Raw genomic sequence first — 26,300 nt, 5'->3', positions numbered from 1 at the left:
GCAATGCTATTGTGTAGGACAGATTTGCCCAAACTGCAGAATATTTGGGGGGGGGGTGTTAAAAAGTATTTTGGGGGAAAAATCCACATTTAATGGAAAACACTGATGTTTCTATATTCCTCTGTGTCCTGTTCTTCTATTCCCTCCTGTTGCCAGAGTAGCCCCAAGTAAATAGCTGACACTTCTTTCCATGCCCTGGATTAGAATTCCATCTGGTGTGACTCCATTTTATAGGTGAGAGTACCTGAAGCTCAGAGAGGGAGAGACCTCACCTAAAACCCTACAGCAAGTGAGCAGCAGAGCCAGAAGAGTCTGGTCTCCCAGCTCTAAGGCCAATGCTCTTCCAAATAGTAGAACACGGTAGAAGTGGGAGAAGTCCATTGCAGATGTGGAGTACAGATCCCCTCGCTTCATTTTGATAAGGGTCTTCAACTGCCATGATAAAAATGGATACTCTTTATTGAGGGCTACTTCTGTGTCAGGCACTAGGTTAAGCCCCAATATCTCCTTAAACAACCCTATGAGGCAGGTATTACGATGCCCATTTGCAGAATAGCAAACTGAAAACGAAGTTCATAAGCTAGCCCAAGATCACAAGTAGTACTGGGATCCAAGCCTGGACCTTTGGGGTAACCACCAAGCTGCTGTTTCCAAGCTCTTGACTTGTTCCTGGGCTGTGGGAGTCACTTCAGCCCTCCCCCAAGAGGGAGTTGTGTCATCTTTGCTGGGGGCTAAGCAAGCACTGGCCTGGCAAAGGCTAGTTATGATAGTACAGCCAGGAGTGCCTTGCAAAGAGGTGAGGAACACACAGAGAAGCTGTGGAAACACGCTGGCCTCCTGCTCAGTCCTCTCTCTCATGCTCATACACACACACACACACACACACACACACACACAATCACACACACTACCCTTCCTTCCTGGTATGACTCCTCCGCCGCACTTTCTCAGACCCAGCCGTCTTCAACTCTGGCCAGTTCCGTACGCTTAGCAGATCATTGACAAAAACCAATCTTAGGCATTGTATTGCTATGTACAGAGCACAAGCGTAAGGGTCAGAAAGGTCTGGGTTCTGATGCTCCATCTGTCCTCTATGAACTGCCCCTCCAAGGAAGTTGTGTGACCTAGAAAAGTTGCTCAAACTTTTTCAATGGGCTGATAATACCTGGCTATAATGTTGGAGTCAATAGAGAATGTACCTTGAGTTCCTCTGCTTACCTCCTCTTATCCCGCCCCCAGTCCGAGCCACTGACATTCTTGCGGAGATTATTGTTAAGAGCCTGCTGACTGTGCTTCTTGTCCTCTCTCCTGTTCCCTTTCAAAATTGCCAAGTTATATTGAGGAATAATGTTTTAAAAACGTGAATCTGATCATCTCAGGGTTCCTGCCACTCCCCCCAATATTATCATCAACAAACAAACCTGGAGGATTCCTCACTGCACTTGGGATAAAACCCCACATCCTCATCACGGAAGGGCCTCTGTGATACAGCCTGTCCAGCCCTCCACCGCTCCTCAGCCTCTTCCACAACCCTGCTCTCTTTTGTCATTTGCTCTTAAGCAGGGGCTCTTTCCTGACCCAAGGGCTTCCTGCCTGCCCTTCTAGTGGCAGGGTATCCCCTGCGCCCTTTTCTTGCCTGGCAAATGCCTACTCACGCTTGAAATCTCAGCTTACGTTCCTAAGAGAGGCCTTCCATGCATGTTTTGTTTAGACCCAACCCTCCCCCTTTCATTGTTTCATGTCACTAGTTCTCTTCCTCTGTAGCTCTTAGCATGATTTATAATCATGCATCTGATTATATAATTCCTTATTTAATGTCTCTCCCCTCCGTAAGTGGAGACCAAAGAGTGTTTCTCCTTTTCCTTTCTGATTATCCCTCTGGTCAGTCACAGTACCTGGGACATAACAGGTGCTCACGAAATCCATGGTGAGGGGCACCTGGGTGGCTCAGTGGGTTGAACCTCTGCTTTCGGCTCAGGTCATAATCCCAGGGTCCTGGGATCAAGGCCCGCATTGGACTCCCTGCTTAGCAGGGAGCCTGCTTCTCCCTCTGCCTGTTGCTCCCCCTGCTTGTGCTCACTCACTCTCTCACTCTTGCTTTCTCTGTGACAAATAAATAAATAAAATCTTGAAAAAAAAAATCCATGGTGTAGGAAGGTATGATGAAGGCTGTGGGTAAAGCACATATATTGAACATGTAGTAGACTTTTGACAGGTCTCTGTAGCTGTGTCCCCTCTCTTCCTCTCCCGGTGGATGCTGTCCGAGTGCCATTCTCAGGAGGGGTGTTGTCCCTCCCATACCCCCAATTCCCCAGCACTGGGGAGAATCCCCAACCAGACCCCATGAGGCTGGCTGGGCATAAAATCCCTGAGGCTGTGGAGCCAGGCTGGGCAGGGCCAGTGGTAGGCCTTGCCACCCCAGAGAGCAGGGAGTAGGGCAGGGCTGCTGGAAGTGGGCCCCTTGGGTCTTCATCAGGCTTGAACCCTCCCTGTCCTTTCTTTCCCTACTGCAGCGAGCAGTTTTGCCCTGGCCAATGCCAATTGGGCTGCTCCTTGTTTTGTTGTACACGCTGCTAGGCAACTGGCCTGTTTTTGCTTATTTACCTCCCCTGGGCCGTTTCACAACACTTTGTAATAGGCCCTGCTCTCTCTGGTGCACATCTGGTTTGGATTTAGCCTGTCAGAGCCCCCTCTGCAAAGAGAGCCAGGACTTTCCCCAGCAGTCACCAGGATGGACCCCCAGGCTCTGGCTGTGCAGGCCTCCTTGGTTGGACCACGCCAGCCGGGATGCCTTCCACTTGCCCAGCCCTGATCCTCCTCTCCGCCCTGAACCTCTTACTTCTTTTTGTCAACAGTGTACACATTTCAAAGCCTGAAGGTGGGGAAACTTTGAAAAGGAAAAAGACTGATGAGGGTCAAGCAATAGTAGAACAAAGGGCCAGAAGTTTAGAGAATGAAGTATGAGCCCTCAACCCAGCACTGTTCTCCCCTGACCCACAGAGAGGGGTTCCCTTTCCCAAGGGGGCACAAGGAAATAGGCTCAGACCCAAGACCAGGTTCCTTGGCATCTCTCTCCTTTACTGGGGAGACTTCCCATGAAAACCACCTTGGGGATAGAGTGGATTAAACTGGATGTTCTTAGATTTGAACGATTTAGTAGGTTTATTGCTCTCCCCATCATACTCCAAAAATTCTGGTGGGATTTCTATAAAGGACCCATAGAGAATCAGAGGTTTGGTAGATGTCATTTTATAGAGAAAGAATGAATGTTTCCAAATTCCTCACTCTACAGAGAACATACTGGTCAAAGCAGGGCAGGGTCAGGGATTAGAGAATGAAGTAGGGATGGGGACAAAACACAAGGCACCTTTCTTGCTTCCTCAATCCCTATTGTTTTGGCAAATTCATCACACTCAGAGTAAAACCCAAGGTTCTGACAATGGCTTATAAGGCTCTACAAGACCAAGCTCTTTGGCCTCTGTGACCTCATTCTTGCCTCTCCTCTTGTATATTCAGCCCCAGTAATTTATGTCAAGAAAGAAGAAGAAGGCTTCCTTGGTGCAGAAGCAACCAGCACCTGGGCATAGATCAATGAGCAGAGCAAAGATGGGTTTCCCCACTCACTTCCTCCATTATCTGACCCCACTGGACAGAGAACAAAATGTTTCAACTGCACAAAACATACAAACTGCTTATTTTTCTCCATAGCACTCATTTGTCCCTGACACATGGTTATATTACTTATTTATAGTTTGTCTTTTCTTGTCAGAATGTAAATTCCTTGAGGTCAGGGTGTTTTTTCCATTTGTTATTATGTCTTTGAACCTAGAACAGTTTTACTTGAAAATTGTACTCAATAAGGATTTGCTGAATGAATGAATGAGTAAATGAAGTCTGTTTTTCCTCCCAGCATGTTCAGCTCAACTGGGGGTGTTTTCTTATTTTGACGTCTCACCTATAAAATAAAATGCTGTCCTATTGTCTATCACGAATACCCTTGTGTCTCTGTTCTAGCTCACCATGATCCTATCATCTCTGAACTATTGGATCACATGGCGTTCCTTGGCCTGGAATGACCCTCCCAGTCCAACTCTGCATATCCTGGTGGGATTTCACCTGGTAACTTTTGATGCCAGGATGGACCTCTTGATAGCTCTGCATACCTCCCTGTGGTTTGCCATAATGGTGATTACTTGTCAAGCTGCTCCACATTGATTAATTAATGAGAGATAAGCGACCAGATGACCAACTGGGTAGCAACTTAACTGTAGCCAGTGGTCTCTGTCCTCAGGTTTTTATTGATTCTTTTTTTAGGTAACTTTGTCACTTGCTGACCTTAGGGTATGAACCTCTTATACAAGAATGCAGACTGATACACACAAAAAACCCTGGATTTATTTTTTTCTCCTCGATTCTTTGTCTTTCCCAGTTACCAAAAGTGAATGGAAACACCATCTATTTCTTAAGTTTCTTGAGGCAAGAACCTGGGACTTAGCCATTGATTAAGACTGGGTCGACCATCCACCATCCCTAAGCCATAGGCGAGTCCTATAAAGTCTACTCCATAACACACTTAAGATGCATCTTCTACTTTCCACCTCCATTGTTCTACCCTATTCCAGACACCAGCATTCTTGCCTGCACATCTGGCTCTTTTTATTTTCACTCTCTATTCTCCAACAAGTGCTCAGAATCAGGTTTGTTTGTTTGGAGGGATGGAGAGAGGACCAGAGAGAGAGAGAGTACAGGTGGGGGAGCAGAGGGTCAGAGAGACAAAGAGAGAGAGAATGAATCTAAGCAGACTCCACAGTGCATCTCAGTCTTGCAACCCTGAGATCATGACTTGAGCTAAAATTAGGAGTTGGATGCTTAACTGACTGAGCCACCCACTGCCCCTAGAATCAGGTTTTTAAAACAAAAATTAGATCATGTTTTTGTGCCAGTACCATGCTGTCTTGGTGATCACAGCTTTGTAGTAAAGCTTGAAATCAGGCAACATAATGCCCCCAGTTTTGTTTTTCTTTTTCAACATTTTCTTAGCAATTCGGGGTCTTTTCTGGTTCTATACAAATTTTAGGATTGTTTGTTCCAGAACTTTGAAAAATGCCAGTGGAATTTTGATCAGGATGGCCTTGAAAGTATAGATTGCTCTAGGCAGTATAGACATGAGGAAGGAATCTATCAAAATCCTAGAGGAGAGCATAGGCAGTAACCTCTTTGACATTGGCCACAGCAACTTCTTTCAAGATATGTCTCCAAAGGCAAAGGAAACAAAAGGATTTCACCAAGATCAAAAGCTTCTTCACAGCAAAAATACCAGTCAACAAAACAAAGAGGCAACCCACGGAATGGGAGAAGATACTTGCAGATGACACTACAGACAAAGAGCTGATATCCAAGATGTATAAAGAACTCAAACTCAACACTCAAAAAACATAATCAGGTCAAACAGTGTGCATAAGACATGAACAGACACTTCTTCAAAGAAGACACACATAAGTGGCTAACAGACACATGAAAAAATTGTTCATCACCATTAGCCATCAGAGAGAGTAAAATCAAAACCACATTGAGATACTACCTTACACCAGTTAGAATGGCCAAAATTAATAAAACAGTAAACAACAAGTGTTGGAGAGGATGTGGAGAAAGGGGAACACTCTTACGCTATTGGTGGGAATGCAAGTTAGTACAGCCACTTTGGAAAACAGTGTGGAGATTTCATAAAAAATTAAAAATGGAGCTACCCTATGACCCCATAATTGCACTATTGGGTATTAACACAAAGATACAAATGTAGTGAAAAGAAGGGCAATCTGTACTCCAATGTTCATAGCAGCAATGGTCATAGTTGCCAAACTGTGGAAAGAACCAAGATGCCCTTCAATAGATAAATGGATAAAGAAGATATGGTTCATTTGTACAATGGCATATTATGCCTCTGTCATAGAAAGAGAAAGAAAGGATGAATACCTAACTTTTGTATCAATGTGGGTGGGGCTGGAGGAGATTATACTGTGTGAAATAAGTCAAGCAGAGAGAGTCAAGTATCATATGGTTTCACTTACTTGTGGAGCATAAACAATAACATGGAGGACATTGGGAGGAGAGGAGAAGTGAGTTGGGGAAATCAGAGGGGAAGACAAACCATGAGAGACTGTGGACTCAGAAACAAACTGAGGGTTTGGGAGAGGAGAGTGATGGGGGGGTTGGGTGAGCCTGGTGGTGGGTACTAAGGAGGGCACGTATTTCATGGAGCACTGGGTGTGGTGCATAAACAATGAATCTTGGAACATTGAAAAAATTAAACTAAATTAAAAAAACAGAAATCAAATCATGTTCTTTATTTAAAACTGCTGAAATGGCTTCCTGTTACACTTAGAATTAAAACAAAAAACAACAACAACAACAACAATAATAACGACAACAACAAAAAAAACAGTTCTTTACCTTAGCCCCCAAGTCCACAATCTAGATCCTGCTGACTTCTCCAACTTTAGTTCACATCAACCCCCTCAATTCCCCACTATTTTCAGTATGTTTCAGCCACATTATTCTTCTTTCTGTTCTTTCAACAGGTCAATTCATTCCAACTTCAGGGCTTTTGTACAAATTGTCTCCCCTCCTTCGAATGCTCCTACATGGTCAATTCCTCCGGCTATTCAGATACTGACTTAAGTGACACCTCTTCAGAGAAGCTTTCCCTGACAACTCAATTTAGAATAACATGACTCATCCCTACCACAGTTATACCCTCTTGTATATTGTTTTAGGTTCTTCCTAGCATGCACCACCACACTGTCTAGTGTTTATTCTCTGTCTTCCCCCTATTAGAATGAAACTCCATAAGCGCAGGGGCCACTGTGACCCCACAACCTAGAATAGGGCTTGACACATAACAGACATTCAAAATGTTTCTTGAATAAGTGAATGAATTAGTCCATTATAGCCTAACTGTGGGCTGAGAGTCAGGAGTCTTGTGTTCAACTCTATCCTGGTTGCTCTCAAGCTATGTGACTTTGAATATGTCATGTATCTGCTCTGGACCTCTGTCTCCACATTTGTAAACTAAAGTTGATGAATTATTTTCTTAATTTCATAGTAGGTGCTCAATAAATACCAACTGGATAAGTGAATGGTAGAAAACACGGTCACCAACTGCTCCAGAATTTAATACCAAAGCACTTCAGTTATTGAAAAGCTAGCAAAGTTCCCTAGGATCTACACACCACCCACCCAACCCACAAAATCTCACAGAAAGGATTCTTTGGTCCACCTAGGCCATGTGCTTACCTACCCCTTAGCAAATAATAGTAGCCACTGAACATGCTGATGTCTCAGCATCCATGTGAATTCAGGGAGAAGCTTTACAAAAAGAACTGTGGAAGTAAATCCCATAGGTACCAACGCACTTACAGAGCTATTGTGGAGCTCAAATGACACATCGCAAGAAAGGGTGCTTACAATGCTATTATGAGGTTGCCATTTTCATAGGTCAAATATTGGCAATTTTATGTTTCAACTTATTATAGAAGTATTAAAAACATTACATGAATGTAAGATGATTATTTGATTATAGGTCAACAAAATAAGAAAGAACACCATGTTTTTAAGGTGAAAAGTTAATTTCTTTTTAAAATGATGATACCTAAAATAGTTCACTATGTGGTAGCTTTGCAATGAACACTGCTAATTGCTTACATGGATTATCTCATTATTTCTCCCAGTACTTCCAAGAGGTGGGCACAATAATTGGAACCATTCTACAGACGAGAAAGCTGAGGTTCAGTGAAGCTAAGTTATAGGCTCCAGATGATACAGTTCAAAATGTGGATTTGAATCTAGGTTTCTGGGATCTAAGGCCATTTGTTACCCTACATTAGAGAAGAGGCTGGGAGTATGACTTCTCCATGAAAGCTAATCCACCGATACTAAGAAGAATAGCTCTGTTACCTATGATGCTATAGTCCTGGGTCCACTCTGCTTCTAAGCCATTTGCATTATATTATAACTAGTAGTGAGTGTATCTGGTATCCATGGCCATACAAATTTCCTTAATGATCCATCTTGTTCACCTTTTCGCTTAAAATAAGCCTTACACTCTGCCTTGCATGTAAAAGTCATTCTCCAGAGTTTATTGAACTGAGCAAGGTGGGCAGACAAAAAATGATTTGATATCTCCAAAGGATATAGTCTTCGCTTTACATATTTTCAGTAGTGTAGGAGATGGAACAATGGGAATATGGATAATTATAAAAACATAGTTACCACATGTGGAGAGCCTGTTATGTTTCAGGAAGTTTATGTCCATTGTCTTTAGTCGTTATAATACCTTGCAAGGTAAGTGATGGTATCCCTGGGTCTTACCTTTTCAAAGCAGCAGAATGTATTCTTTCTAGAGATTACAAACATCTCCTTTGTAATATCAAAGCTGGACCAAAAAAATGTGTTTGCTCCAACCAAGAGCACACGGAGCTTTGAACCTAAAAACTGTTCTCAGCCAGAATCTTAAAGAATTCCATTCTGGGCAGGCCCACAGTTTCCCCTAAATGCAAGCCCCACCCACAATCCAGAGCCCTACGACTCTGTCAAACCAACGTTTGACTTGATTTTGTACTTGAACTTGATTCTGAGCCATGAATTTTCAAAGCGGTGCTTGCAAGTCAGGAATTTAAATATTAGTCTTTCTGACCTGGATTGCTTTGATCTCCCAAGTTTACATGTACTGTATTGATAACACAGCTCAGATCACAAGCAAGAGCACAAGTCTACAGTCCAGAACTGCCAAGTTGCATGCATGGATACAAAGATCTGCTGAGATCAAAATGGATTTAGATTATACACGGACTCATCTGATGGTGGAGGAAGCCCCACATATGGGCTGGAGAGACAGAGCTCACTTTCGTGCAGCCAGTCATGCTTGCTTCATCCTATAGGACAGAAATCAAGAGTAAACTGCCACTGAACTCTGGCAAGACCAGGCTCTTCCAGTATGGCCCAATCTACCTTAATTTCTTTAAGTCAACTTTCTCAGTGGGGAATGGATGCTATAGTTAGCATTTGCCAAGCATCTATCTTGTACCAGGTACCTTAAGTGTTTATATAATATTAATCATAATACATAAAATGTATACCTGTTAGCACTATCCACTGAGTTTTATATTTATATTGTTTCATCCATACAAAGGTCATATAAAGGGGGAAATACTATTGTCTTAATTTCTTAGATAAGGAAACTGAGGCACAGAGAGTTTTGTCAGCAAAAGTCACACTGCAAGTGGATAATAGAGCTAGGAGTCAAACCCAGGCAGTATCTCTTTCTATCCTCTCAACAGCCTGGTGAGGCCAGTGTGGTCATTTGACAAAGAAGGGAAAGAAGTTTAAGTAATTTGCCAAAAGTCACACAGTCTGTTAGTGGCAGGACCAAAATTCAAATCCAGGTCAAATCCAATGGCCATGCTTTTTAAAATATACTAGAAAGCAAAGAAAAGGAAAAAAAAAAAAACTAGAAAGGTCTATTTTTGTGTGGCCTGGTTTTATATAGCTGGCAACCTAATAATGAGTTGTTACCTTTATAAAGGGCTGTTTAAACATTTTATTATTTATTTATTAATTTATTTATTTAGGGTTTGGAGGGAGAGGGAGAGAGAGAATCTCAAGCAGACTCCATACCCAGCACGTGAGCCCAATGCGGGGTTCAGTCCCATGACCCTGAGATCATGACCTGAACGGAAAGCAAGAGCCAAAGGTTTAACCAACTGAGCCACCCAGGAGCCCCATTTTTTAAAAAAAATACATATTTATTTATTTAGCTTAGAGAGAGAGAGAGGGAGAAAGAAAGAATGGGTGAGCAGGGGAAGAGGCAGAAGGAGAGAATCTCCTGAGTGAGAGAATCTCTGCTGAGTGCAGAGCCTGACGTGGGGCTCAATCTCACAATCCTGAGATCATGACTTGAGCTGAAATCAAGAGTCTGATACTCAACAAACTGAACTACCCAGGTGTCCCTAAACATTTTTTTAAAAAGAAGAAGTCATGTGGCAGAGATCATATATGGACCCTCAAAGCATAAAATATTTCTTATCTAGCCCTTCATAGAAAAAGCTTGCTGATGGCCATGTTATACCTCTCCATGTTGGCCTAAAAAACCATTACAAAGATCAAAGGAAAGAAAGGAGCTGGGTGTGTCTGTATGTAACTGGGGAAGTCATTTCTCCTTCACAGCACCTCAGTTTTGCTATTTAAAAGGAGAATTTAGACATGAGTGTCTCTCCTTTTGGCTTTAACCTGTGCTAATGGCAGGTGTCATTCTGGTGCTGTACTAACATAAGGGAGTGTTTTCTCCCATCTAATTATTCTGTCACTTACTTTATTGCATGAAATGCAGATACAATTAGACTTCAGTGGTGAAGAAAATCATCACCCACCAAAATTATCCCTGGAAGCTAAGAAATGGCCCCTTTCCAGACATCAGCCCTTTCGTGATGTGCCCTAAACATGGGCATCTTCTTCTAATCTCAGGTGAGGTTCTTACTTGTTCTCCCAGACTCCTGGCATTTCAGGTTGTTAATTTCATCAGCAATGTTTGCTTCTGATCCTCCCGAACTCTCCCAATCAACCTCTGCCTCTCCCTATTTCCCATAGTATTCAATGCTGGCAAACCATCACCATCATCACCATCATCACCGTCATCATCGTCATCACCATCATTGTCGTCATCATCATCACAAAGATCTACCAGTTTTCCTCCCATCTGTTGCCTAGTGTCTGAGGCACACACTATCCTCCCTTCAAGATCCCATTTCTTCCTCTGGACATGGTCTGCCACACATTCTAAAAACAAAGACAGTTCCTTTTAATCTCTGGACCTCGTCTCTCCTTCCCTTTCTCTCTTGCATGGTCAAGGCTGCCATGCAAGCCCCCTACAGATCTGCAATCTCTCCCAAAGTCTTCTCCTCAGTCTCTCTCCACCCAAAAGGAAACCAAATCCAGAACTGTCCCCAAGATACCATGACCTCACTCTGGTCTTCAGCACTGGGCCACCTCTGTCCCATGTATGCCCTTGAGGGCAGACAAATGTGCCATGCAGAGGTAAGTCCAGGCCCCATGATGTCTAAGGTTCTGATCTGTCTTCATCTTAATCAAGGAAGGATGTGCTCCTGTCTGATCAGACCCTCAGTTTCCTCTCTACAGAACTGGCGCAGTAAGTTCAATAATGGGTTCTTTTGCCTGTAGACCTCTTCTTGCTTGTTTGAATCATTCACCGCTCTGCAGTCAACGGAAGTGCTCCAGAACACAAACCCACTGGTTACTGCCTTCAGTGATTCCTCAGTGCCTGCAGAATAGAGTCCCTGACTCAGCCCTCTACAACTTAGGCCCTGCCTCTTTTTCTAACCCCATTTCCTACCACTCATCTCTCATTTCTAGAGTCTTTGCCACACCAAGGTACTTAGAATATTCTAACCACTCTGCACAATATGCAATATGACTGCACATCCTTTCCCTCGATGGGGTGCCCTTCCCAGCTCTTCTTTCCAGAAAACACCTGCATATCCTTCCTGTCTGTGCAGAATACCTTTTGTTTGTTTCTCTAGATTCATGTTTCATCATTCTTCATCTGCTGTATTCCCAGGAGGCTGATCTGTATGGATGCCACAAGTAGGTTCCTGGCTAATTGGGGGCCTCAGAAAGGGACCAGAGGTAGAGAGGGGAAAGTGTTCCTTTGATTCTCTCCTTGTAAGGTCACAGATCTATGTCCCTCACTGCTTCTCCTAAGCTTTCAGCTGTGTAGGATTCTCCCTACCCTTGTAGGAATAGTTCATCTTTTAAGTTCTTACACTGTCTCCTATAAGTATTCTACATCTCCCCCTTTGCAAATAAGCCCTCCTCTAAATTTATCACAAGAGCTATCAGTGGGCTGTTGAGACTCTGATTGGTATATACCAACCCAGCACAAAACCCAGAGGGTCCTTTGTAGGCACCTACCTATTATATCACATGTTATCTGTTTGCTTCCCTGTCTGCCCCACCAGACTAGTTCATTTCACTTTGTTGTCTTAGATTTGTTCTTAGAACTGAGTTGCCTACTCCTAGGTACTGAGCAGCTACTACACACTGGCCATGGATTAGCCACTACAGATTCAGAGATTAATAGATAATAATTCCTGACCTGGAAGATCCCCCAACCAACATGCAGGAGATAAGACTTAGGCTCCATTTGTGGCTACGAGCTCAGGACCAGATAGCAGTCTGTTTGTGCTCAAATCCCAGCTGCAGCACTGACTAACTGTGTGATCTAGGCACATTTACCCCTCTGAGCCTCAGTTTCCCCCTCTGTAGATGGAAATAACAGATGCTACCTCCCAGAGTGGTTGTAAAGATTAAGCAGTAAGTCTAGTGGCTGGCACTTACTAGGCACTCAGTGAGTGTCCATTATTATTATTATAGCAGAGGTTTCATTAGTATACATTAAATGAATGGACCAAAGCAACCCTTCCCCACGATATACATTCCAAATAGACAGGGAAGGAATTCTTTCCCCATTTCATAGATGAGGAAATGGGGGAGCAAATGAATGAATGAATGAATGCATGTCTAACCCCCGGGGCCTGCTGTGTCTCCCACCTTCTCCCAGCAGCCATAGTGAGGCTGTGCACCTAGAGAGTTGGGAGCCCTAGGTCCTGGAGAAGCGATTCTGGCGTTCTCTCCAACTTTCCATCCACGGAGGACTCCTGCCAATAGCTCCCTGCAGTTTGCTCCGTGTGGAACACAGTCTGGATCCAGGTGCTACAGGAGTGTGTAAACACTGGGCCTGCTGGACTCTGCCACTGAAGCAGCCCGCTTCCCAGAACCCGCAGCCCCAGTTCCTGTTCAGCTGGGGCTCTTTCTGTAAGGCTTTGCAAGCCCCGCTGCTCCTTCTGGTAAGTGCAGGGGCCAGGAGGGAGGTTCCACTTTCACATTGGCCACCACACCCACAAGAGGGACATTTCTCACTGTGGAGGGGAAATTTCCTCTCTCTTTAGCCTCACCTCAAGCCTGCTCCCTGAGCCCTCATTTCTTCAGGACAGACTCAGTTTCCCACTCAAGGTTAGGTCCCCCTGAGATCTAAACTTGAATCTGTCCTGGGAATAAGGGAAAACAAATCCCTGCTGAGCTCTGGCAGCAGGCCTGCCCTGTGCTCGGGTGTGCTTACCTACACCGTGGGCGCTTGCCCTGTGCCCTTACATGGTGGCCATTGCCTCTGTTTTACACATAATCACTAGCAGTAGAATGCTCCAAAGGGAAAATCTATGCATTTGAGCTGTAGAAACATTTGGAAGTCACCTCAGAACAGATGTCCCCACATGAAATTCATCTTTGCTGCTTCTGAACCACGTGCACAACGCTATTACTTTGCTTCCTGTCATTTGCATATTTCTTGTGCCCCTCTCTGGCTCTTCTACTTGACTGTCCCTCCTCAAGGACAGAGAAGGTGACTCATTCACAGCCCTCTCCTGCATCCAGGCACAGAGCCTGAGGCAGGAAGGGATTGCTGGTCTGATAAGTTAAAGCAGGCTAGTGTGGCTCGGGATAGAGAATTAGTGGAGGAAAGATGGGAGGTGAGGCTGGAGAAAAAAATCAGTACCACCTCCAGCAGGCCGGGGGTGGGGCCTGAGAATCTGCATTACTAGCAAGATCCCAAATGTTGATGTCCGTGCTGCAGATGCCACTGGTCCCCACTGGCTTTAGGATAGGAGGGGAAGGAAAGAATGAGTAAGACGTAGTCTTACCCTTAAAGATCTCTCACGTCATGGGAGCACAAGGTGAAGAGTGCACTTCTAGACAGGTGGGCACATCTCCGTTGTGACAACCCAGGTTGGTGCATCTCCTCGGGGTGGAGGGGAGCGAAAAGGCCAGAGGAAGCTTTCTGGAAGAGGGAACTCTTGCCCTGAGTTATAATATTTATAAAGGAGCTAACCAGGGGAGGGAGTTCCGCAGGAAGGACGGGAAGAAGTATCTGAGGTAGAAGGCCCAGCTTGAGCAAGGGCAAGGAGGTGAGAAATTGCAAGATGTGTTTGAACCCCTGGGACGAAGAGTCTCCAGAATAAAGCTGGTGCAGGTTCAAACTGTATCATAGGACGCTTTGCATGTCCTACAAAGTAAGGAGTTTAAATTTTATCCTGTGCAGCAGAAGTTTGTAAGCTTTGGGGGGAGGGGGCGGTAAAGAAGTCCCAGACTGCTCTGAGAAGCTGATCAAAGTTACTCTGCACACAGATAGAACCAGAGTGTACCTTTCAGCGTGTTCAAATTCCCTAAAGCCCATCCATGAACTTCAGAAACAAAGCAAAAAAAAAAAAAAAAAAAAAAAAATCTCTGTAGTAGATGATGGGTTTTAAGTGGCAGATGTCCTAATTAGATTTTATTTTAAAAGGATCTCTTGGTGGCTATGCAAAGAATGGATTTCGGTGGAGGCAACCAGGCACAGAAAAGCTAGGGGTCAACAGTCTGGGTAAGAGGTCACAGATGGCGGTGAGAGTGGGGACCACTTTAACACCTATATGGCATCATTTGGTTGGTAACTGCCAAGACCAGACTTGCTTTTTAGCAAGGTTACTCTGTTCAGTTCAAAAAGCATTGCTTGAGAGCTGAGCTCAGAGGCTGTCTTTGAATGGCTTGCATCTGGGCTGATGGGTAACATAAGCCAGCTAAGCAGGAAGAAGCCATTTCCACCCTCACCCCACCTACTGGAATCTGCCGGTCGGCAGTCAGTTGAGGCCCAGATATCCTATGCCTTCCAGGGCTGGAGGCCAAGGACGTGAAGGAAGGCAGCACTCCGATGAGCTAGGAGAAGCCACAAGGGTAAAGCAGGGTAGTAAATTTTTGGGAGGCAGCCGGGGTGTCATTCCTTCCAGAGGTTTTGCAATAGCCCTAGGAAGCAGACAGAGCTAGATGATTATCTTTTTTTACAGAGGGACGCTGAAGGCCAGAAAAGGTGAGAACTTGCCAAAAGACACGTAGCAAGCACACGATCAGATTGAGAATAGGACCCCAAGAACGTTGGACTCTATGTCAGTATTTTTGCCTTAGGCTGCCCATGGTACAGGTTTTGCCATGGCTATTCCTGGTGACTCTAAAACCCTGTAATTCTGTGATTCTAGCAAAAGAATAATCTCCACCCATTAGCTCAATTCCTTTCGGTTCTTTTGATCCCCAAGACCTTACTTTTAACAACCTGTGAAGCTTGGAGCCAGCCCTGTAGCCTCTCTGCCTTAAGTTTTCTCTTCATCTTTAAAACAGGAGAATTACACTAAATATATTTCCTGAAGCCTTTTTCTTGTCTGAACTACAGTGGTTCTGCAAAGCCTTCTGAGACTCCGAATTCCTCCCAGCTTTGATGTGACACCATGATTCTCACCTGCCCAATGCCTTTTACATGAGGTTAACAGGGAATAATAACAACAGGGATAATGAAAACAGAAACCTTTCTTTCCTTGCTCGGGGCCAAACACTGACCTAAGTACTTTAAAGCTTCCAGAAAACTTTGTAAGGTGATGGCTCTCATTGTCCCCATTACACAGATGAAAAGACTGGAATCATGCAGAGAGATTACATTACTTAAGATAAAGTCATATGGCCAACTATTTGTGGATCCAGAGTTCAAATCAAGCCGCTGCCTCAGGGTCTGTGCTCCTGATCCCCAGGAGCTGAGTAGTGAGGAATTAAAGATACAGGGAAGGAAAGCCTACTGAGCTTTCAGTGAGCTCTCCGTGATGGGGGCTCATGACCCCCCTGTGGCATATTCTATCATTATTCCCATTTTTCAAGTTGTGATCTGTCATACTACCTCTCAACATCTGGAAGGGAACATGCTTGTAAGAAGTTTAGGGACGTGTGGAAGGAGTTGCCAGACATTGTGAATAAAAATATAGGCCACTCGGTTAAATGTGAACTTCAGATAAATAATAAATCATTTTTTAGGATATCTCATGTAACATTTATAACACACTTATACCAAAAACATTTTCATTGTTTACTTGAAATTCAAATCTGGGCTCTTGTATTTTATATGAAATAAGGATAAGTGACAGCAAGTTCCCTTTAGAAGGCTGAAGGAGCATTACTGTTCTGTTCACTGGCCCAGAATGTTTGGCATGATGGCCTTGGCTGAATCACTTTCAAGGGAAAGAGATGACCTGTCCTCACTCATTGTGGTTGGGAAGTCTTTGGGGGCCTCCAAAGTCATCCCTGCGGGGACCTGGAACAGCCCTTTCAACCGGAGCAGAACTCCTTGGAATGACCTGGAATAGGCCATGATTATCGTCCCCCCGACCCCCGCCGTGTCCCTGGCTCAGTTTCTCACCCCTGTCCACAACTTGGAAGGTGACTTAAACAGTGATCTTCCCCTCCCTTCTCCGATAGAGTCCCAGGGCCCTCTGGCACATTTGCGACTTCAAATACGAATTACTGCTTCTCTCTGACCCCTAGTAGCCTCTTCTGTGATAATTAGAGAAAAATTAAGGAAAGCACATTGTTAATTTTCAATAAAGATGACTTGTACTCCTCCCCCCACCCCCTTGTCATTTCATATCCGGAATCAAAATGGCTCATTTACTTGGGCTTTCCTCATACTTCATGTGATGGAATTTGGGGAGAAGAAAACCAATTCCCAAGGATTGTCTGACCTTAACAGCATGCTGTGAATTCTCAAAAATCCCCCCACCCAGGAATTGGTTTTGAAATACAAATATGTGGGGTTATTCCACATCAGAGACATCTGGGCTGAAACTTGCTTTCTTATGACCGGTATCCCAAGGAGACCCCATTGCTTGCCCAAACTCCCACCTCCCTCTTCATCACAACCTGACCCCCTGCTTCCCCCACCTTCTCCTGTCACTATGTCCTGCCCATGCCTTGTGTGGAAAGTTTCCATCAACAGAACATGTTTCAGCTCACTAGGAAACTGGCCTCTCACACACTTTCAATCTGCTTGTCTTCCCTGATTACTGAGATGTCCCAGATCAAATCATGTTTGGATGAAATGTGTTTGGGTGGGTGTATCCTGACTGCCTCAGCAAAAATATTAGAACAGCCACCCAGAGTATAGTTGAGACATGTGCAAAATATTGATCAGCATACCACAGCAAAGAAAAACTTTTTAAAGTATATTCTATTAGTATTCTTAAATGTATACATTTGTAGGCATCCCGATTAGTCCCCAAGCAAAGGTCATAGCATTTCCTTAAAGAGGAGAATTCATTTTAAAAGGATTTAGAGGGGGCACCTGGGTGGCTCAGTTGGTTAAGCAGCTGCCTTTGGCTTGGGTCATGGTCCTGGAGCCCTGGGATCAAGCCCCACATTGGGCTCCCTGCTTGGTGGGGAGTCTGCTTCTCCTTCTCCTCCCTGCCAGTGCTCTCTCTCACTATCTCTCTCTGTCTTTCTCTCTCTCAAACAAACAAACAAACAAACAAACAAACGAACAAAACAAAAATGGATTTAGAATAGGACAAAAACAAACTCTTTCTTGGGTTTTATAGCTTTGTGGGATGGATAGCGACTGTACCTTCCTCCTCACCCATCCTAAGGTGCAGCCCTTCTCAGCACAGGACTATGAAGGGGGGGATCCCAACCTGTCTTCTGAGTAGGTTTTTAGTGGAAGCCACGCAGTGGTCCTTATTAGTCAGATGTGTTCTTCGTTTTGTCAGCTAGAGCCAGAATATTCTCATCACCGTTTTCTTCATGATCCCATGACTGACAGTCACTGATTATTTATTTTGTGTCAGGAATTCTGCCAAATATTCTATATGATGTATCTCATTTAATTTCACAATAATCTCCTACGAGGGGTACAATTTTCATTTTCTTAGAGCAGCTTAAGGTTTGAGTAGAATTGTGGGGAAGTTATGGAGATGTCGCATATTATTCCCTGAACCTCCATGTGCATTGCCTCCCACTTTATCAATATCCCCCACCAGAGTAGTATGTTTGTTGCCATTAATGAACCTACAGTGACACATCCTAATTTCCCTAAGTCCACAGTTAACCCTTGGTGTTGTATGTTCTATAGGTTTGAAGAAATGTGTGATAGCATATATCCATCATTTTAATGTTATACAGAGTACCTTCATTGCCTTAAAAATTCTCTGTGTTCTACCTGTTCACCCTACCCCACCATCCCAACCCCTGGCAACCACTGATCTGTTTACCGTCTCTTTAGTTTTGTCTTTCCCAGCTGTCATATAGTTGAAATCAATACAGTACGTGATGTTTTCAGATTGGCTTCTTTTGCTCTGAAATATGCATTTAGGGTCCCTCCATGTCTTTTCACGACTTGATAGCTCATTTCTTTTTAGTGTTGAATAATAGTCTATTGCCTGGGTGTTCCACAGTTTGTTTTCCTATTCACCTACCCAAGGACGTCTTCCTTGCTTCTAAGTTTTAGTGATTATAAATAAAGCTGCTATAAGCATTCATGGGGAGGTTTTTGTTTAGACATAAGTTTTCAATCCTTTGCCTAAAAACTAAAGAGTGCATTTGCTCGATCTTATAATAAGAGTATTTTTGGTTTCATAAGAAACCTCCAAACTGTCTTCCAAAGTGGCTGTGCTATTTTGCACTCCCATCAGCAATGAATACAAGTTCCTTTTGCTCTATGTCCTCACTAGGGCTGGTGTGGTCAGTGATCAGAATTTGGAGAACTCTGATAAGTGTACTGTGGTATTTCATTGTTGTTTCCACTTGTGGCTCCTTGGTGACTTACCATGTGGGGCATCTTTTCATTTGCCATCTGTAGATCTTCCTTGCTGAGGTGTCTGTTAAGGTCTTGGCTATTTTTTAAATCAGGTTGTTTATTTCTTATTATTGAGTTTTAAGAGTTCTTTGGATATTTTGGACAATAGTCCTTTATCAGATACATCTTTTGGAGATATTTTCTCTGATTTTGTGGCTTGTTTTCCAGTTTTCTTGATATTGTCTTTTACAGAGCAGAAGTTTTCAATTTTAATAAAGTTCAGTTTATCAATTATTCCTTTCATGGATCCTTCCAGGAGATTTATAGTTGGTATCTTACATTTAGGTCTATAATCCATTGTAGTTAAATTTTGTGAATGATGTAAGGTCTGTGTCAAGGTTCAATTTTTTTTTGTTGTTGTTTTGCATGTTTATGTTCAGTTGTTCCAACACCATTTGTTTAAAAAACTGAATCTGCTGCATTGTATTGCTCCTTTATCAAAGGGCAATTGTCTATATTTATGTGGGTCAATTTCTGGGCTTTCTATTCTGTTCATTTATTTATTGGTCTACATTTTTACCAATACCACACTGTCTTGTTTACTGTGGCTTTATAGTTAAGTCTTGAATTCAGGTAGTATCAGTCTTCCAAGTTTTTTCTTCTCCTCCAGTATTGGCTATTCTGGGTCTGTTGCCTCTGCATATCAACTTTAGAATCAGTTTGTTAGTATCACAAAAATAACTTGCTGGGATTTTGATGGGATTGCACTGAATGTATAAGTCAAGTTTCAAAGAACAGGTATCTTGACAATATTGAGTCTTCCTATCTATGAACATGGACAGGATCTTTCTGTTTATTTAGTTTTTTCTTTAATATCTCTCATCAGAATTTTATAGTTTTTGTCAAACAGATCTTTTATAGATTTTGTTAGATTTATACCTAAGTATTTCATTTTGTCAGGTCCTAATGTAAATGTTATTGTATTTTTCATTTCAAATTCCATCTGTTCACTGCTGGTGTGTAGGAAGACAATTGACTTTTGTATACTGACCTCATATTTTACAACTTTATAATAATTATTTATTAGTTCCCAGAGGTTTTTTTGTTTCAGATTTTCTACTTAGATAATCATGTTATCTGTGAGTGATCGGTTTTGTTTCTTCCTTGTTAGTCTGTTTACCTTTTATTTCCTTTCCTTGTCTTATTGCTTCTTCCAGTAAGATGTTAAAAAGGAATGGTGAGAGGGGACATCCTTGTCTTATACCTGATAAAGTTGGAAAGTTTCCAGTTTCTCACCATTAAGTAAGATCCTAGCTGTAGGGGTTTTTTTTGTTTTTGTTTTTTTGTTTTTTTTTGTTTTTGTTTTTGTTTTTGTTTTTTTTTTTTTTTTGTAGATATTCTATATCAAGTTAGGGCAGTTCTCCTCTATTCCTAGTTTGCTGACAGTTTTTATCATGAAGGGGTATTAGATTTTATCAAATGATTTTTTTTCTGCATCTATCGATATGATCATGTAATCATGTGATTTTTCTTTTTTACCCTCTTGATGTGATAAATTACATTGATTGATTTTTCTAATGTTCAACCAGCCTTGTATATCTGGGATAAATCCCACCTGGCACTGGCATATAATTCTTTTTATATATTGTTGGATTCGATTTGCTAATATTTTGTTGAGGAGTTTTGCCTCTATGTGCAAGAGAGATATTGGATCTGTAGTGGGTTTTTTTCCTTGTTTTATTCCTTTTTCTATTTTTGGCATTAGAGTAATGCTGGCCTCATAGAATGAGTTAGGAAGTATTCATTCGGCTTCTATCTTCTGAAAGTGATTATACAGAATTGGTATAATTTAAAATGTTTGGTAGAATTCACCATTGAACCCATCTGGCCTGGTGTTTTCAGCTTTGGGAAATTATTAATTATTGAATCAACTTATTTAATAGACATAGTGTTATTCAAATTGTCTATTTCTTCTTGTATGAGTTTTGGCAAATTGTGTCTTTCATGGAATTGGTTCATTTTATCTAGTCTATCAAAATTGTGGATATAGAGTTGTTTGTTATATTCCTTACTTCACTGTAATATCCAAAGGATCTGTAGTAATATTCTAGGAGGTACTTTTTTTTTTTTTTTTTTTAAGTAAGCTCTACTCCCAGTGTGGGGCTTAAACTCATAACCCCAAGAACAAGAGTCACATGCTCTCCTGACTGAGCCAGCAAGGTGCCCCATGAGAGGCACAAATTTTAATCTTTATTTTAAGATTAAGGAAACTGAGAGCTAACAAGATCAAATGATATGCCCAGATTCATACAGCTAATCAAGGGAAAACTGGTGTTCAAACCCCAGACTACCCAACCCAACGCTGGCACACTTAACCATGGTGCTCCTTACTTTCCAGGGTTGATAGCAAGGAAGTTCTGGGCACATTCTAAGTTGTGGTAACTTAAATTTGGTAACTACTTGACTAAGGACATCAAAGAGATTCACTCATTTTTTAAAGCTCCTCTCAAAACTCTTCTGGATAGGCAGAGTAGATCCATTCCTCCTTTCTACTTTTTTGCTCTATGAAGGCATTTATCAGTCTGAGCTCCTTTGAGGAGACATAAGGGCATAATGCAAAAAAGAAAAAGAATGAACAATGTCAGAACTGTACTAAATTTAACCAGCTTTGTAGAGATGGGACAGAAAATTTAGTTCTATAAAACTAAGTTTCCTCACCTGTAAAATGAGCACAATTCCATTTGCTTCATAGCATTGTCATGAAAGTTAACTAGAAAAATTTAGCCTGCACTCAGGCATTATTATTTTTTTAGCATCCCTTATGTGCAGAGGCCATTAAGAACTTGATAAATGAATAAATGAACTTTATAAATAAGTCATTACCAACCTCTAAGGACAGAGTTTATATTCCAGGCTTTGCATTCCCAGGACCCAACAGAGAGCCCGAGATATAATGTGTTCATTAGCTGTGCAGTGTATAATGCTTACATAAATTAATGAATGAATGCAATAACACCATGGCACACCTAGCCCATCCAGTATATATTTCTGGCCTCATCTATCACCCCCCCACCTTCAGCTACACATGCAAATTAATATTCAACAAATGAGCCATGCCCTTCCATGTCTTAGCATCAACACAGTGCTCAGATAACTCTTTTTGTCTCCAATGCCTACCATACCCCCGTGCCCACGTGGCAAGCTACCTTTAGTCCTAGTTTTTACCTTATGGAAAATTCTGAGTAAGTTTGCCTGCCAGACTTTCAAGTAGTTGAAGTTAGTCCTCATGACTCTTTTTTTGATCTTACTCTTCTAAGTCAAATTTCCCTCCTCCTGGGCACCTGGGTGGCTCAGTGGGTTGTAGCCTCTGTCTTTGGCTCAGGTCATGATCCCAGGGTCCTGGGATTGAGTCCTACATCAGGCTCTCTGCTCAGCAGGGAGCCTGCTTCTCTCTCTCTCTGCCTGCCTCTCTGCCTACTTGTGATCTGTCTCTCTGTCAAATAAATAAATAAAATCTTTAAAAAAAAAAAATTCCCCTCCTCCTTCCACGTAATTCTTATTGGTGATGATCTCTGATTTTTATACCATCTTGGATATTTTCTACTTTGCCAGTTGCCTCTAAGTCATTCATTCACTGAATATTTAATGAGCACCTACTAAATGTAAGAGAAAGCAGATTTTGTCATTAGAATATAAGTTTATAAGGCTTATATTCCAATAAGAGGAGCTGGACAAAAAATTTAAAAAAATATACATGTTGTCTGTAGATGTGTTAGGAAGAAAATGAAAGTGCATACGTGAGGAAAGAGAGGGGCTGTGAAGTTTATGTACAGCGTAACCAGGGGAGACTTCCCTGATAAGATCTGATCTGGGGAGGATCCTGACGGGAAAGAAAGAGTGAAACACATGGTTACTTGGGAGAAGTATATCCCACGTAGAGGCAAGAACAAGTGCAAGGACCCTCAGACAAGTGTCTCAGAGCATTTGTAGCAGAGCTCAGGAGGCCCATGTAGTAGAGCAGAAGATGGTGCAAGAAAGAGCAGTTGGCAATGAGGTTCTAATAGGAAGTGTCAGCATAGCATGAAGGGCCTCGAGGACAATTAGAAGAATATTGTTCAAGGGAGAGGGAAATGTAATGAGGAGTTGATTTGAATCACATGAAGACTTCTCTCTGGGAACCTTACAAAATTGGGTATTAGAGAAGCATGTGTGGAAGCATAGAGGCCCATTTGGAAGTGATTGCAATAACCACAGCAGGAGATGATGGTGGCCAGAGCCAAGGTTGAGACTTCACTAGAATCCTAGGTGTGCTTTGAAAACAGATCCCACTGCCGTTGTTAAAGGATCATATGTGGGACCTGAGAGCACGCCTCAGACTGTATCTATAAAATACGGATAATATTTGTGCTGTACTGTTGTTAAGCTTCACAGTGGATGCTCAAGAATTTTCTCTCTCGGCAGTACAGCGCCTTGACTGGCAGTGACCACAGGACAATTAATCACAATAGATTATTTGAGGTTTGGATGGGAAAGAGAGATGATGAATTTTAAGTACCCATGGGACTCCCAAAGGAGAGGTTCCACTGCAAAGTGTACAGCACAATTTGAGATGAAAGCTCCAGGGGTGGAAGTTTGGGAGACGTCCTGTTATATAGCTTGCCACTGAAACCACTGGGGCAAGTCAAGAATAGCATTCTTTCTCATTTCTACAACAATACTGTGCAAGACTCATGGGACTAATATAAACCTTAAAGAGAAAACCACAAGATCATTAAAAATAGAATTAAAAGTGTGGTTATCATATGAAAAAAGGGAATAATTATTCCAGAATATTAGGATGAAGGAAGCCAAGGAAACTGAGTTCACATGTAGGTGTGAGTTTGCTGGAAATGCAGTATAAAGGGAAACTGAGAAGTGGTGATCAAGAAAAGGAAGACATTTTAGGCAACATGGGTGTGAATCAGAGACTAGAGTCCTCGCCCAGGCCTTTTCCCGAGCCTACATTAACTGCGTTTTAGCATTAGCCATGTAACTGTCATTGGCTTTGATGAATTGAAAGCACATCTAGTTGGTCAGCATTTCTCCAATCGTGGGTGTGCTGGCTTTGTGTAGACGCTTGGTCCACAGGAGCCCTGAGGGACAGTACACACGTGGTAAATTCCATGCAAAATATTGTGTTTTGCAAAGGCTGGTCCCCTCTCTCACTGGTTTGTTAGCATTTCTCCTTCTACCATAGTACCCTGAAGTCTATAGAACCAGGCTTTGTCCTGTCTCAGTCACCACCCAATAGAATCTGTGAGTTGAGATGACTGATCTGCTCTCTACACTTGTATAACCATGCATTGTTCTGGCCCCACACTGTGTGAAGGTCACCAGTGCACTGCGATTCCTGAAGAGAGGGTGGCCAATAAGTCAGGGGAGATGCCTTTCTAGGTGCCTAGAAAGCTTACCATAGAAGGATGAGCTGAAGGGAATGGGACTTTTTTCCTTTGTACTGGTAACAGGATGTTCAAATAGGGTGTGATAATGTCTGCAAGTGTTTTAAGGGCAACTGTTTGGATGAGAAATTTACTTGTTCTTCTTCCACACTGACTCATAGATGAATGTGTCAAAGAGATGTGCTTTGGCTTATCATTATAAAAGATATTTCTAATAATCTGTGCCATCCAACAGTGAAACGAGCAGCCTCTGGCAGAGGATGACTGATGCAACACTCTTAGCTTGGGTGCAAGTATCAGATCTGAGATTGGACTAGATGAGTAACACTCCCTTGCCACTTCACTGCTTCCCTTCTATCATCTCTCCCTTCCTACCTCTGTGGTCCTCTAGCTCTGTCTCAGAGGAACCAACCTACACAGATTTCTCACTGAGAATGAGTCAAGCCTTTGACCCCTTTGTCTGCTAAGATGAAAACTGCCAACCCAAGATATTCGCTCTTATGAATGATTAATAGAGGAGGCAAATACCTTTCATACCTCAGGGCTACCAGGGACCATGTGGTCACTGACCTCATCTGGGTTCCAAATGGCACCCCACCCACCCCCAAGGGTTACTTCTCCCTGGTGATGCCCCAGGTCAAGGCTGATCAATTTTGCCTTGAGGGGAGGAATGTGAGGCACGTCCTCTGTGGAGGCCCAGAACAGATGCTATGTTGTTCTTTCATGACTGCCTTTGCTAAGTGGTTTGTGAGCCAGGCCCTCGGAAGTCAAGTGAAGCTTTGCTAGAGAAGCCAATCAAGAGAAGATCCGGCCCCCTCTTGGATAGAAGGGGAGAGTCCAAGGGCAAGATGGAAGAGGAGGAGTTATCCCAGAAGCTTGCGCAGTGTCAAGGAGTTTCAAGACCCAGAGAGAACCTAACTTAGTTTTATGGATGGAGAGACTGAAGGTCAAAGAGACAGTGACATCCTTGAAGTCATGCAAAGCATCAACCTATGAAGACTGGGAATAGGGGAGGGCACTGGCCTGGCGCTGACAGTAATCCTCCTTAAATTTCGCACCCTAGGCACTTTGCTTGCTTCGCCTTGGTTTTGGCCCTGAACCCTGCTCCGTGCAGACCAGAGAATACCTGCCACCCTCAAAGTCCTTCCAAGGAGATCCTATCCACAGAAGGTGCCATGCTTTCCACCTGATGATCCTGCCTTCACTGGACCAGAAATGAGCCCCTGCCAGAGGCAGCCAATATACAATCTGGAGGGCTGATGGGGATCATCTGGTATGGGCAGCTGTCTCATCAGAGCCTATGGTGGTGATTTAATGATTTAATCCAACAACCAGAGTTTCCCTTTCAGAATTTGAATCAGCAATAAGGAAAGATGGTCTTTAGTAGCTGAGAGAACAAGCCAAGGACATTCTTGCTTCTCAGTTATCCAGTTGTTGAGTTGCTTTCATTGTCCTCATTCCCATGATATTTGTGCTTGAGGAGAGAGATAGGGATGAACAGTCCTGTACTTCTCCCGATTTCTGCCTGTCATTGATGGGTACACTCCTTGTGCTATTGTTTGACTCTCTACCACCACTCTGGGGTCCACCTGCCTTCCCATTCATCCTTTTGACAATGCTAAAACAGCTCCTTTTTGCTACATACAAGATAATTAACACCGCATCTAAGTGCTCACACTTGGCAAGGGAGGTAAATACAAGAGATAAAACTTTTTATTAACCACTTGATGAATATAGTGATGGAGAAAAGCAGCACATATTGTTGGCGCACCAGGAAATGGCACATAATCCCTTTGACAGAACCAGGAATGAGTGCAAAGAGGGCTTCCTGGAGGAGGTATTACCTAAAAACTCATTTTAAAGGTATGAGCAGGATTTTGCCAAATGAGGAGTAGGGAAAAGGAAAAGGAGTTCCAGGCTTGATCCTGGTACAGAGCTGAGGACCAGCATGCATGTGCAGAGGAACTGCAAACAGTTTGACAGTTGTATGAATGTGAAATCAGGGCATAGCAAGAAGGAGCCTAATCCTTACAAGCCAGGCCAAGGAGCTTGGACTTCATACTCCAAACCAGCTCTCATATACTGGTAGTCCAAAGCTACACTCAAAGGGAATTTTACAGAATTCTAAGACTGAATGTCTTTAAATAGCCATGCTTTGG

General features: G+C 42.9%; 1 protein-coding gene and 1 long non-coding RNA gene across 3 annotated transcripts in view; one reads left to right on the top strand and one right to left on the bottom strand.

Moving 5' to 3' along the window:
• LOC309842853 (uncharacterized protein) overlaps positions 1–26,300 on the bottom strand; it is a 231,726-nt gene that overhangs the window by 131,939 nt on the left and 73,487 nt on the right. The gene's annotated exons all lie outside the window — the stretch shown is intronic.
• LOC309842858 overlaps positions 12,789–26,300 on the top strand; it is a 29,859-nt gene continuing 16,347 nt past the window's right edge. For both annotated transcript variants that reach the window (XR_014299801.1, XR_014299802.1), the window contains exon 1: positions 12,789–12,917. This is a non-coding gene — a long non-coding RNA (uncharacterized lncRNA). The remainder of the gene's footprint in view (positions 12,918–26,300) is intronic.

The sequence above is a fragment of the Mustela nivalis genome (genome assembly GCF_964662115.1).
Source record: "Mustela nivalis genome assembly, chromosome: 10".
Lineage (NCBI taxonomy): Eukaryota > Metazoa > Chordata > Mammalia > Carnivora > Mustelidae > Mustela > Mustela nivalis.
The sequence above is the reverse complement of the archived record's forward strand: the minus strand, read 5'-3'. Positions and strand labels throughout refer to the sequence as shown.